The 15,041-nt window shown below is 41.7% G+C and overlaps 1 protein-coding gene across 6 annotated transcripts in view; it reads left to right on the forward strand.

Moving 5' to 3' along the window:
* The first annotated feature begins 980 nt into the window (after window positions 1-980).
* The window catches only part of FHL2 (four and a half LIM domains 2), a 40,501-nt gene continuing 26,440 nt past the window's right edge, over window positions 981-15,041 (forward strand). For 3 of the 6 annotated variants that reach the window (XM_042867868.1, XM_042867869.1, XM_042867865.1), the window contains exon 1: window positions 981-1,118. The gene's annotated coding sequence lies outside the window, so the exon portion shown is untranslated. Of the gene's footprint in view, window positions 1,119-14,680; window positions 14,841-15,041 lie in introns of those variants that run through there. The other 3 variants (XM_042867870.1, XM_042867871.1, XM_042867864.1) reach the window with 2 other exon arrangements.

A 15,041-nucleotide genomic window follows, 5' to 3' on the forward strand; every position in this document is an offset into this window, starting at 1 on the left:
AACAGATAATCTCAGTTTAAAAAAGCAGTATTTCATCTGAGACATATGTTGCCGTGTAAGGGAGAATCCTTTTCTTGCACATAGATGTTGCCCAACGCTCTTTCTTCATCCGTGTGTTGAAGAAGATCACCTTTTCTTCTCCTAAAAAGCACCTTAAAATAGTACAACATTCTGATCGAGGACCACAACTGTGCTGCATCTTGCTCTGCAGAAACACGTCAAATACAGAAATGGATCCAGCATGGGTAAAGAGCTAGGCTGTAGTCCTGATTCTGCACTGAGCCTTGCTTGGGCAGTTTCATCTCTGCAGCCAGAAGGGCTGTGCCCACAGGATATGCCAAAAGACCTCTCTTTCACCTCTAATCTCTCATTCCTTAGATGTAGGAGTGCCCCCTAACCCAGCTCTACACTCCCTCACAGTGAGCAGGGGGCCCAGAGGGGAGAGCAGGCTCCTGAGCTGTGAGGCCCCTGCCCACACCCACTGATCTGTGACCTCAGGCTGCTCACGAATGTTATTTTCTTGCTGGGAAGTGACAGCACTGGCACTGTCTTCCCCTGGGATCAAACAGGGCAGAATGAGGAGGGTATACCGCTCTGCAATTAGGCTGTATGCCTGGATGGACAGACCAACAGATGAAGGGGAGCTGGAGTTCACTGCATCCACAGAGCAGCTGGCATTTCTGTTAATCCCAGAGCTTTGGGGAATAATCGAGAAGTTAAAGTTGCTTCTAGCTCAATGAAAATATCAAATCATACAATAGTGCTGGCTTTCTGAGGGACACTCACAGGAGATCCTGAAAGTAGGTGAGTGTATTTTGAGATCCAGCACTCTCAAATGGAGCAGGTCAGGAGCACGGCAGCCCTTTCCATTGGGGGCCTTGTGTTGCTATATCTGTGATGCCTTAAAAGGCCGGTGGCACAGAGGTGCTACAGTCCTTATCTCCTCTGGGTGCCTGGGGCTCTGGAGATATTATATTTATAGCTCATCTGAAGTACAAATGTCTAACTGTCTAATTACTAAATACATAGTGTGGGTAATCCAATAAAGCCACGAGTCCCTGCATTTGCTCCCATCCTTTGCACGCTCACAAACGGAGGCACTACCGAGCTGCAGCAAGGTAAGGCAGTGACCTGTCTGGGTTTTACCATCCTTTGGCCCCTTTTCTCCTTTTCACCTTCCTTCTGCAACAGGGGCTGGAAGTTTCTCAGGGCTCTGGGCAGGCATCACAAGGGGAGGGCTTCTTTCTCACCAGAAAAGGAGATTTCAGGTTGTTTGTTCATTTCTCATTGCCAGGGCACATACAGAGTATCTGACTTTGTATTTCCAGCTCGCTTTTGGGAACCAGGTGCTAAGTAGCAGCTGCTCTTTAGTTTCTGCACTAATAATATGCTGTCATGTTTCCATGTTCTCAAGGAATACAACCATGTCTAACTATAGACACTTTCCTGGTTTGAATAGGAAACTGAATGACTTCAGGCGGAAAGTGTGTGATTAGTTTTCTTTTTTTCCTCTCTATCAGCATTTTCTTCTTTATGAAAGGGGGAAAAAAGAGGGCAGAAGGAACATTTTATTTTTTCCCTCTTTGAGACAATTTCCTAACAGCCTGCAAGGAAAGAAAGCCAAATTACAAGCGATGCTTGTTGATTTCTGGTTTAAACAATTGCTTGATATGGGTTACAGCAGCTGTGTGAAGAGGGAAAAGAAAGAAAAGCACTAAAACATGTCTGTGTGTCAAAGCACGAATTCTTCAGAACCAGACTATAAAATAGCATTAGTAATAACTGCCAAATGCCAATTATCAGGCCATTGTTACATTAAATTACTTTTAACCTCATCTCATGAGAGCATTAATTTTCGAATGAAGCTGATAAAAGAAGACCTCTTTGGAAAAATAAGGTTGTTTGTGCATATGTATATGTGTGTATGTATGTGTCTTTGGATGGATTTATGCACACATTTTTAATATAAACATCCTTATAAGGAAAGGCTCTTTCATCCAACGACCACAAAGACTGATACAAAGGTAATAACTACTTATTTTTAGCCCGAGAACTAAAGCTATCATGTTTTGCACTGGAGTTTGCTTATTGTGTTAGGAAATGAAATGAAAGGAGTTGTTTTGTTATTTTTTTCCAAAATACTGAGCAACCATTGTTCAGTAGGGTTTGACAGGACCTCAGGTCCCCATCACCTCTGATTGAACCCAAACCTAAAGCTCATATGAAGCGTCACTTCACTTGAAAGCGCTAGGAATTGAGCTCAATCCCTACGTGAAGATTTAAAAGACAAAAGAGTAGGCCCTTAGCTGATCCCAAACTTCTGAAGGTCCGCTGACTTTAGCTGGGATGTAGATATTCGCATCAAGTGCTGATTGGGCCCATCACTGTGGAGAAGTTGATTCCAGACTCAGGGCTGTCTCTGCCTCCATCACAGCAGTACATGCAATACCCTCTGCAATGTTCTGGGTCCATGTCTGTGCCACTACATGCTCCTTGTATCAAAAATACAACAACCAAAAATAGCCACATAGATGGACTTACTCCCTAACTATTCCCAGGTGGGAGAGCCCAAGCTGATGTTTGCTCAGCTGGCTAGAGTGATCAGTGAGTTGCAATACCTGGGAATACCCTGAGGTCTTTTTTGGTTCATGACACAGATGTAGCCTGTAAGTCTGCTTCCACGTTTCCGTCTTCCGCTGAGGAGGACACTGCCAGTGGGATTGTCCTCAGTTAGCATGTCTCGTCTGGATGAGCTCTCCAGGCTTCCTCTGGCAGGAGGCTGTGAACATTGATGTAGACTGCATTGAGACAGCAAGCTTAAGAACAAGCTTGTTCCATCTTTTATGTGAAGAACAGCACATAATTTCATCAGAAGTAAAAAGGAGTGGTAAATACCAAATAGTCTGCACGCATGTCTATCTTATCTAGAGGCTTACTATCCCCTCAAGAATGCTTTGGAAGGCTTAACTTCTTCAAACACCACTGCATGCATATCCCTCTGTTCTACTGCATCTATGGTCTGTACTGCTCAGTTGCATACACAGCTCCGATCTGCTTGTCCCCAGTACTGGTGAAATGAGTTTTGTAAATTGGCTGCAGACCAAAGGTAGAACTTCCCACCAACGATCGCAGTGTTGGCTTTGAGTGGGCCACCAGCACATGCTGGGAGCTGCCCAAGCCAGACTTGCTGCTCCCCTTAGCTGTTTTTTTTCCCAGGATCCTGCAATTATGTTCAGCTGGTGTGCCTGTGTAGTGAATTGTGCACTGAAGAAGTTGTGCGTGAAAACATTTTTAAATAGAGTAGTTTCACCTCCCTCGTGCTTGAAACTTTCTAATGTCCTCAAATTATCTGTCTATCATTCAGGCCTCAGACTAAAACAATAGGAATAAAACAACTATTCTGGTTGGCCTCTTAGTATTAAATTATCATTGTTGCTGTACTGACAGTGTTCCCCCTTAAAAAAGAAAAAAAAAAAGAAGCAAAAGTAGCATTCCAATCATGTGCAGCAAAACATCAGTGCTGTTTGTTGTTTTGTTTTTTTTAAATGTTGGCCAAAGTTATTCAGCTTGAAAAAATGCAGGAACATGCATACTAGTGCAGATTTTTCAGTGGATTTGAATTTAAAAGTGAAATAAAACAAAAAGACCAAAAGCTTGTTCCCAAAGTGAACCCATGCTGAAGGCAGTCTTTCCAACAATAATACTTTGTTCTTACCTAGCATTTTAATATATGATTAATGGGTGAATATCTTTACTTATTCCTCTCCAAACAGCAAACCACCAGAACAGTGCAGACTTTTGATTGCAGCTGGCAGGAGGCTGGGAGTGGGTAGACTCATTCAAATGCTTCCTTAATACAGAAAATATAAAAGGCCATTTTTACAAGGAAGAAAGCTAGAGAAGAAAGGGAATGTAAATACTGACTTGGAAGTGAAATTCACACCACAGAAAGCAATGGGAATTTTCTCAGAAACCTTCACTTTTTTTTTAAATCTCAGATTTTCTCCTTTTCCTTCTAATTTTTACAGTGCTATATTTGAGTAGATTTGTCTCAGCAAATGGTTTTCACATTTTTTCTTACAAGTCTTCCTTGTTTCATATCTGCATATTTTGTAACCGGAGCATAGGCAATCTGAAAGCTTCAGACACTGTTGTTTTTCAGTTAGATGAATTATTACTGGCTTCAATACTTTATCTCTGGCTTTATGTCTCAGTGAGTACAGTTTCACACTGGCAAATGTCAGACAGTTTCAACAACGTTCATCATCGAACTGATTAGCTCAGAGAAGCATAGGTCATATTACACGGAGTCCTCATTTTTCTGAAAGGTGTTTGAGCAATCCTGCCTGGCTTTGCTCAGCTCATTCTGACACAGACATGGAAGGAACACTCACAGGACACATTTTAAAAGGATCTGTCAACTTCTCAAAATGTTTCTGGTGATTTACTGGCTACTATTACAACTACCACTGAGAAGCAGTGAAACTGAAGGAGCTAGAAGATACTTCTCACCTATTCTGCATTATATTTTTTATTTCTGCATTTTGTGTGAAGCCACCTGTATGGGTTTTTTTATGGTTAATTTTTCCTACTATCTCAGTGATGTTTTCATATCACAAAAATTGAGAGGGAAAACCTCTGTAAAAAAGAGTAGAATGAGTAACGATGTGAGAGCAGGAATTGTTTCAAACACATAGAAAACAAAGCCAGTGAGCTTTCAAATCAGCGTATTCCCCTGTCAAGCTCAACAGATTTTTACTGAAGACTTACTAGAAATTTGCCTACTTTCTGTCAGAGGAAAATAGGTAACTGCATCTCTTTTTGGTAGACTGCAGCTAAGGAAGCAAAGCCCTGCCTGCGTGGAGATTACCCTGTGAAAACAAGGATACCTACCATCCTCAGATACCACCACACAGAAGCCCATTATTCTGCCACTTACCCCATTTTTTAAGTGTACTGAGTATCCTGATTTCCTCTGTATGAAGTCCATCGACTGTCTCAGTGCAACACTCCCCACAGCCCCCTGCGCTGGTAGTGTTTGAAATGCAGGCACAGAAGGCAGCATGCCACTTCATGGGCTCAGACACCATTTAAAATACAACAACAAAAAGGTGCTAACACTGGCGTGGCACTCCTGGTACAGAATGATAAAAGACAGGAAGCTGTTAGAATAATTCCAGTTTGTGGTAGTTTTCAAATTCTGTGTTTAAGCTTCAGGTCAGGAGTTTGAATGAACACAGGACAAACGCTTTCTGTGCTGGCTACTCGTTTGGTTTGCTTTTCGTAAAGTCAAGTTGCTTTGCAGTTTATTTTTTCTCACAACATTCTTTTAGAGGAGAAAAGTAGCATCTTTCCCTAATTTAGAAATGAAAAGAAAGGGCCAGGGCCAAGAGCAGACTACTGTGGTGAGGATCCACAGGCTGTGAGACCCAACTAAGGGCTGCTGTGACCTACGGCTCCAAGATTAATGTCTTGGAGAGAGATTTTTTTCTTTCTTTCCTTTCAGCTGAATAAAAGTCCTCAAGCCAGCATGAACAATGTTCATAGAATAATAGAATCATAGAATGGCTTGGGTTGGAAAGGACTTCAAATATCATTCAGTTCCAACTGCCCTGCCATGGGCTGGTTTGCCACCCACTAGATCAAGCATTAGATCAGGTTGCCCAAGGCCCTGGTCTGGAACAACTCCACGTTGTGCCCAGCTCTGCTCAAATAAGTAGAGGAAAATACAGCAGCGGAATTTAGGTGTGTGAATTCCACTCCTGGACAAGGCTGTCCTACTTTGGCTACCAAAGGTTAATTGTCTGAGCTAGGCATCTAAGTTCACTCTAGAATCAATGGGGAAAGAAAATCACATCTATATGGCAGTTCATTTCATCTTCAGTAAGTGTCTAATGAATCACCTCTGGCAGATAACCTCTCTTTCCATATCCACTACTAAGGGATCGGGATGGCTCATTTTGTTTGCTAGCATTTGGTCAGTTAAAATTAGATTAAATGGATACTTCCATAAACTGTTTGCATTAGTTATACATTTTCTTTATCAAGGAGTGGATAGTGTTATCACAAGTCTCTGACTACTCTACAGTATCTCTCCCCCTTTCTACCTGAACTACCCAAGATGCTTTAGTAACTTAGATTCTCCGTAGTAAGATCTGTGTCAGTCTTACTTCTCATATTTCTCCTTTGTTCTTTTCACATTTTATATTGGTTTCCTTGTATATTGATGAATTCTTGGGCACTGGAGAGTCATGAGGTGAATCATGGCTATCCTTGTACTGTAAGAACTCCTGAAAATATGCTTCCAGATAGTGAAGTGAGCCCCTAAACATAGGAAAGAGCATGTCAGATGAATGGAAAGCTTGTCTGGTAGAGTCAGTAACTCTACTGGTGTAAGAAGTGGAAATATTTTGTTAGGATTTTATTCAATCTCAGTAGGACTGTAATGGAGTGCAATAGTCGGCAGAAATGACCTTACCTCTCAAAACAAAAGGATGTGAAAATGTTTATTCAGGAACAAAGAGTTATAACAGAGCTAAGAAACAGAGAACCAGGGACTGAATTGTGATGGTTTTCTAGATCATCTATTCCACTAGCTCAATTACCTACAGGGAAAAAAAGACAGAAATCTATTTGAAATTTGTAGTGACAATAGTCATTCAGCCAACTGAAGTATTTTCAGTTCATCTCTTTGTTCAAAATTGAAAGTCTCTGAAAAATTACAGATTATGATGAAAACATCCAGAAATCTTGAGTGCTTAGAAGAGGTTTTGCATGATGACTGGTGCTTTCTTGACTGATGCTGCATTACCCTTGCATTCCTGACTGTTTTTACTGAACTTCCCAAAACACCCACGTGACTATGGTATCTCTGAGTGTTGGTCAGCTATGACACTGATGTTTCTCATTTTGGATTGTCCATCTTCCACCACCTTTGAGTCCTCAAGGTCTACTGATATGGATGCAGTCAGGGAGAGCAGAGGGGTGGAAGGTTGGATAATCTCCTTGTCATTTGCACAGGTAGAAGGTTTCGGAATGCAGCAACAGTTTGTGCATCCATCCTTTATTTCATTTTACAGAGAACATTTGAATTTAATTCATATTATGAAGGTAAGTCTGCCAGAAAGCAATGTGAATACAAACTTGTCAGGGACAAACACAATCCATCTGTCTATCAGGCTGGCAAAATGGGTAGTATTTTTTTTTTTTCAGTTCTGTGTGAAGTGTTAGATGTGAAATTCACATCCGCAACCAAGTGATTGCTTTAATCCTGTTATTTAAAGAGCATGAGCACTTACAGGGTTCAAAGTAAGCACGGACCTACAACGATCAACAGCAAGGACTCCACTTCAAAGTGCACAATCTAAGCTCATATTTTGAAGCATAATATATGTCTGAGTCTACATCTCCAACCTCCTCAAAACATGTGCAAAATATACAAATAGTGTTGAGCAGAAAAATAACTGTTGCCATACAGAAGGATCTATCTGAAAAACAGAGTATACCTAGTCATACTCAAATCAAAGAGGGGATCTCTTTCTACTTACATCAAAACATTATGATTTTGTAAGTAATCTGGGAAGTGATTTGCAAATGTATGCTCCTTTTGTATTCAAGGCAAGTTGAATGTCATGGAGAATGACAGGACAAATAGATAAGCAGAGCATAAAAGGAGACCTCAGGAAACAGAAAGCTGTAGCAGAATAAATGAAATGATTTTATTTACTTATTTATTTACTTATTTATTTATTTTGCTCTGGAGAGTTCCCTACAGCAGAACACTTTCATATGGGTGTCATCAGAATCTCAGCTGTCTGTTGAAGAGGAATGGAGCAAATAAACAAAATGCATAGGAAGAAAATATTAGAACCAGATGGCGTTCACCCAAGACATCTAAAGGGACTCAGTGATGAAACAGCTGAAATAAGCATACTGCATGTCTTCTTATTTAAAACAGGCTTAGATTTGAGCACCTGAAAGTAATTAATGCAATGCCAGCTTTTAAAAATGATTCCAAGAGAAGGTGGAAAAATCAGATCCTGGCAGATACGGTAAGATTAGCAAAAACGAATCAGCAGGATAGAAAGAAAGGTAAATATGACACACTGGGAAAAATGCAGTACAGCTTTATAAAGGGAAGTCAAGCTTTAAAAATCCATCGAGTTCCTGTAAGATGAGAGAAAGCATGCAGATGAAGGAGATCTTTGATTGGCGCTATCTACTTGTACTTTTCCACATATTCAGAGAAGGCCTCTCACCAAATGCCCTTTAAAAACATATAAGTAGTTGTGGAACAAGAGGGAAGGTAATGAATTACATTAAGTTTATTGAAAGATGTACATGCAACTCTTGCAGTAAAGGAAGATCAAAGTGGAATTCTACCAAGACTGAGGATCTCAGGGAACAGAGTGATTAGGCATTGCAGTAGCATCTTAAACTGAAAGCAGATGTGCATAAAGCAGTACAAGTGAGGAAAAACAGAATTTTATCTATAAAGTAATGATTTTGGGCTGACCACCTGGGTGGGAAAGTTGGGAGTTATGTAGATTTATGAAAATAATTGCCTAGTGGTCAAAAATAGCCAAAAAGCTATTTGAATGTTAATGTTCTGTCATTTAATCCAAGAAAGCAAATTGCCGTATTAGAAACAGCTGGGGGAAGGATGATAAAACACAGGAAGTAGATTTCATACAGAGTAGACTCTGCAGCCTAGGAGAGAACTGGCTGAGAATAGATATGATAAAGATGAATAAAGACATGAGCAGCCTGTAAAGTGTGAGTAAAAATCTGTTACTAATTAGTTCTCCGAGTGTAAGATCTAGGAAGCTAATGGCTAATATGTTCAAAATAAACACAGGGAGGTGGTTCTTCAACAACACAGAGTAGAGCTACCTGTTACAGTAAACTGTGAATACTGAATTTTTCATGGGATTGACAGGTAACTATGCAAGTGTGTAGAAGTGATATTCAGTACAGGTGTTGCCTTCCAGTTGAGAAACTCCTGACTCAAGTGCTGTGGGAAGCTGGGGAGTATTAAAAGGGGATAATACTGCAAGTTATTCTTAATTTCTTCCTAAGGCATTTCTTAGACCAGTAGGATGGTATAATGAGTTGGAGGAATCCTGTTCAGCAATTTTCATATTGCTATGGCATGATCTGAATATGTACAACTTACCTGTTCTGTCTGACACCAGTTATGCTTTACAAGCATTCTAGTTAAACTGCAAACTGTAGTCTGAATGCTGCTTCTTTCTTTTTACATCTGTCAAAACTTGTCTGCATTAGACATTGGAGGTTATGGAAGTTATGGAGTCCCAACCTTAATCTTTAGGGGCAGCTTAGACAAAGATCTGCCAGGAATGAGTTAGATATTGTTGATCATGCCTTGGTGAGTCCTGGTCTAGTATTAAATGGGGAGGTTGGTGGCCCTGCCTGTGGCAGGGGGGTTGGAGATTTGGAGATTCATGATCCTTGAGGTCCCTTCCAACCCAGGCCATTCTGTGATTCTGTGATTCGAGGTGTCTGCCAACTGTTCCATTTTATGAATCTCACTTTGCTCAGAAGTTCCCTGGGACACGGCATGTCTGATAGCAGGAAGTGGCAGTCACAAACGTTGTTACTGGCTCTCTCTAAAGGGTCATAAAAGATGCAGGCTGAAAAGGCATTCAGGGGAGCAGGAGGAAAATATTCTCTCAGAACTAATGTTTTGGAGGAGAAACCATGGGTAGTGGAGCAGTGAGCGGGGGAGGATTCTGGAAAGGGGTTTGGCCTAAAAACGCTAGAGCTCAGTGGGAGCACCGAGGGAAGTGCCTAGGTATGTGAGCTGTTTTGTATAGGATTGCATGTCTCTTGTGCTATCACAAATACAGTGATTAGGCTTTTGGAACAATCCCAGTGTGCTTATTTCGTATGTCTGAAACTGGGAACTGTAAATCATGATTATATCAAAATGAATAAAGCCTTAATTAAGGGGTTGCATTTGCCAATTCAGAAGACCAGCAATTACTGTGAGCTCTGTAGTAAATTGGCAGCTCAGGTTCCATCTGCAAGGGTAGGAAACCCAAAAGCCTCTTCCCGTCTGTCGTAAGTGGGACCACGCATCAAGCTAAATCCAGAGGAAAGAAAAAAAGCAAAAGTTCCTCCACACAGGGCTCTGCACTGTTACCTGGGTGTCCTCTACAACATACAGAGAAAATACTTTTGAGCAACAAAGCAGTGAAGAAATGCTTTCTCATCCTTGTTTTTAAGATTGTTTTAATAAAGCTCTGTGCCTAAAGACTACTCAACTCTTGCCAGAAGCTCTAGTCTCTTGATCCTGTGGCACTTCCAAAGGTGTGAAACTGGGATCTCTGTCCCTGGTGGTCATAGATAAACTAACTACAGAGCTGAGGGACTTAGGGAATGCTTAGAGACCAAGGAGGTGTGAGCATGGCAGAAAACAAAATGTTTCATTTCCTTAGAAGCAGAGTCACCATCTGTTCACTAAAAGGGGAAAAATGAAGAAACACTGATAAAGGAAGCAGGGAAGGGAAGAACTGCACTCCACAACAAGAATTGCTACCTTCCACGCTCTTTGATATATTTGATACCACTCTTCTTGATTTCTTCTTCACTTTATGGCTTTCCAGGATGGCTGGTTTGCACAACACAGACATCTGTCTTGGGGAGTTGTTCAATGGGCTTCCAGTAGCCTGAAGTGTTTGTTATGGGCTTCTAAACCATGAGGATACAGGATGTCTCTTCTGACAAGGCTGCTTGTCCAGTGAAGGCCTTGACAGACATATGATACAATATGGGTAACTACACATTTCCCTTCTGGAGATGAGGGCTCCTGTACAAAAATAGAGGATCTTCAGTGCTGCTGAGCCATGGTATCTTACTCTAAATTCACTGAAGAAAATTGTTAAAACTGAAATTGTTAAAACTGTTGGTGGAAAATGTGTTAAGAAAGAAAACACTGGAAGTACTTATTTCCTATATTTGTTTGGAATTTCTAAAATACTAAGCTTTTCATACTGACTTAGGCTAAACATCCTTATAAAAGCTGTGCATCAACCTAAATTAGGCAGGCTTCCAGTGCATGTAAAGATACTCTTCTTTGGTTGCAATGGATTTAATGGATTGTCCAGGGAGATCTGTACTTTGTTCAAAGTTTGTGAAACCCTGATACTTCTTACTTATTCTACATATTTATGGTTATTTCTACTTCATTCTCTAATCACTCAGGTGGAAAAAAAAAGAAGAAAAAAAAAAAACTATATCAGAATATTGCAAAAAGACTTAAGACCGGGAGACTGAATGGGGAGATAAAATATAGACTAAAACCAAACCATTTAGTATTTGCATATTCTTCATACGCTTGAGGAAAATGACACATCTAAGAATATTGTATCAGAGTGAAATTTCAGAAAGATTTAATATTGCCTTGTTGCTATTTCAAGTTTAATGAACTAAAATGCAATGTCTGCATAAGCCTCCACTATTTCCTAAGCAGTACTGCTAGAAACAGCAGTTCTCCTAAACGCACCTTCTCATGTCCAACGGAAGCATATATTATATGGGTTCCAGCATCAGAAAGGGATTTGCTGAATTTTGATAAAGTAACATAACCATTTCCAGGATAAAATCATGATGGAAGGAATCAGTCAGTAGCTGAGCTATTTTCAAACTTTAAGGCACTGTTTTCCGCCATCCCTGCTCCCTCAGAGATGTTAAGTTTCTGTGTGACTCAAGTTGGGGGAAATAGAAATATTCCACATTCAGCCATCATTTTCCACTATTTTTTTTTTGTTTGTTTAATCTTTTCAGAGAAAGGAGATAAGTGTTGAAATGGTAGCTACTGAGGCATCAGCCTAGTAGTTAAAGCGAGATTTCTGAAGGATTGGTGAAACCACTGACAAGTCTCAGTGTGTATATGATATTTTTCCTGTATCATTTCCTTCTCCGTATCAGATTTAAAACTAATAAGGCACTGAAGAACAAAAAATAAATGCAACATAGGTGAGAAATTTATAAGCCATGGGCTATGTTTCTGAATCACAGAATGGCACGGAAATATACTTGTATTTCAGCCCTAAAGAAGAGTTGTGTTTGGTGGAGTGCACTCACCACATCATGGGATGAGGAAAGGAACTGCCTGGTAATTCTCCCTCTTTCGGGCTCCATGCAGGCTTGATGCTGAGCCTCAGGACCAATAGTGAGTCCACAGCCCCACAAGGGGGGTTATAAATCTGGGTTATAAATCAGAAGTTCTTCTGCCTTCAGGGACAAAGAGATTTTTGGACAAATCAGACAAAAATAATCTCATCTTACCAAAGTCAACTCATGGCCTGCAACAGTTATGCTAAACAATTTCAGCTAGAGCCAGCATGTATTTTTAACTTGTAATTGGGGAAAACACTGTAGTATGTTCCAGCAGCTCACATCAAAGAATCTTTGGCAGAGCTGCTGCCTTGGCTGTCAGTGGACAGATAGGGAAGTGAATATGATGGAAATAGAAAAAAAATCAAATAACATATTCAAAATATTTCTTTTGGAAAGGCCTGGAAATGAATGAAACAAATATTCCAAATCCAATCACCTTCAAGGCTTGTTTTTATTCTTTACGCACTTCATCCGCTTCTAAATCGGAGCTGAGCTAAGAGCTGTAGCTCAGATCGAAAGTAACAATTGTTGTCATTGTGAAATAATTTAATGCAAAAGAAAGACAGGTTATTATTGTTGTTATTCTGCATTAACTGATCCTTTGTATATTTTGCAGCAACTCTTATAAGAGTGTGGCTCTCCTGAGCCCTATATTTACAGATAAGCAAACTAAAGACCAAAAAAGATGCAATATCTTGTCCAAGAGCATCAGATAAGCCAATGATAGGAGTAGACACCCAGCCAGCAGCCCTCCAAAGACAGGTGTGCAGCTATGGAAACTTAAGAGCTCACTGAAAGTTGCTCAGTGTCTGGTTTAACTCATCTGCCAGTGCCAGTGCCAATGTAAGGGAGTAGCCAGCAACACATGGCTTGGGAGTGCAGAGCTTTGAATTAAAAGAGCTTGAATTACCATGGAACCAAACTCCACAGTCCCATACATGCGCGGTTGGTCCTCTAGGGCAAAATGCCCGTGCTTTGAAAATGGGATTGTAAGGGCCACAGCAACAGACAGACCCGTGGTCATTGATGGACACCAGAGTAACTGATATCTGCAGAGAAGAACTTGAAATGGCCCTTTCTTGTAATTTTATTCTGTCTGTGCTTTTGGTAGATTTTGAGTAGAGCTGAGACTGACTAATGTTTAATTCCCATTCAAAATTTAACTACCATTCAAGTATGCAAGAGGACAGTGAGTGCAAGTCAGGATTCTAGTACGTGTTTTTTTGTTTGTTTGTTTCAGGAGAAACCCATAGCAAACTCATCTCAAGCAGTACTTCTGTGCTATGTGGTGCACTGCATAGGCTTCCTGGAGGCTGTAGGATCTCCTCCTCGGAGATCTGCAGCAGCCACCTGGCCATGGCCCTGGGCACCCTGCTCTGGGTGCCCTACTGGAGAGGGGGTGGGCCTGAGGGACCCTGAGGGCTCTTCCTCTGCCATCCTATGGTCCTGTGGTGGTCTGTGATCTGTGTACCTGCACCACCACCCAAGCACGAGCCAGTATGAACACAAAGGACGCTGGACTACCTTGCAAAACAACAGCAGGCTAATGGGCTTTACTTTTTCATCTTCCTAGTTTCCTGGTGGTTGATTTGAAGCACCTCCTTCCCTCAGGCACCAGTAGGTGTTATCTTGAATTGCCTTCCCACGCTACCCCTCCACTGGCAGAGAGCAGGCACCCCCATTGCTTCTGATCCAAATTTTTCTCAGGACCCTCACTGTTTTGATTAACAGAATGTGTTTCTGCTAGCCCATTTATTCTGCTAGAATAAATGAAATTGGATTCTGCAGCAGAAAAATTCATTCCTGGTTATAGGAGGATTAATGGCTCTCCCTCTTCTTAGCATGTGCCCACTGGCAGGGTTCTCTGCTGGGTCCCAAGCATGTGCTGAGGCAATCTGCTCCCCTGGCTCACTCCTGCACAAGGGGCTTTTTGCCTTCACTGATTTCCCATGATTTTCTTCCCCCCACCTCATTACGGGAAGAAACAGAAAGAAAGAAAAAAGGGCAGGGGGAAATAAGGGGCTCTGAATGTCCACAAAGACAAGTCTGCAGACTTGCTCCTCATAAAAATATGCACCTCTCCACCAAGAGAGAGACAGCTCTTTTCAATCTTCTCTGGGCAAGGCACTGTCACAGAGGCAAAGCAGCCAAGTGACTGACCTTAACCAGATGCTTTTATTCTCTCAGCCAGGTGAAGAGACGTACAAACGTTTGGCTTTGCAAACCCTTTCCTTCTGTAAAGCAAGACCCCTCCGTTTTAGCCGAGCTTTGTTATTAATAAGCATCAGGGGTTTAAAGAAACAAAGGCTGGAGGAGGCGGGGGGAGGCTTATTTTAGGAAGGGGGCCAATAAAGCTAAGATGTTTAGGAGGAGGAAGTATTGACACCCTTGGAAGAGAGCAAGTGCCGGGTGCCAGCTGCAGAGAGCCTACAAGAATGAATGTCTCCGATGCTTTTGTCTCCTTATATGGTAAAATGATACCGAGGGGTTTCACTGGGCTGGGGAAGGCAGCAGGCTGTTTCCACACCACGCTGTCTGCAGAGCTGAAATGAGAAGAGCTGCTCTCAGCAGGCAGGAGAGAGCTTCGGCTGGCTGCACCTCAGCAAGCAGGCCAGTGTGTTCGTGGTACAGCTGTTAATGGATGTGACCCTCTGCCCCAGGTCCAGGAGGTGACACTAGCTGCCTGCCACTGCTCTGTAAGTAAATATCTCTTTTTCCCTCCTCCCTCCCCATGGACTGTGCCTTAGGATGTGCCACTTTAAACAAAGGGTGCAGGGAGATGGAGAGGGATATGTGGTACCCAGCGGATTGTTGGGTAAGGATGCAAGGAGAGAGACTCCAGGTCCCCTTCCTCCTCAGCACACAGCCAGGGCTGTAAAGAGGAGGAAAAGATAAAT

The sequence above is a fragment of the Lagopus leucura genome, unplaced genomic scaffold (assembly GCF_019238085.1).
Source record: "Lagopus leucura isolate 7727_CA_CO unplaced genomic scaffold, USGS_WTPT01 Super-Scaffold_100001, whole genome shotgun sequence".
Taxonomy (NCBI): domain Eukaryota; kingdom Metazoa; phylum Chordata; class Aves; order Galliformes; family Phasianidae; genus Lagopus; species Lagopus leucura.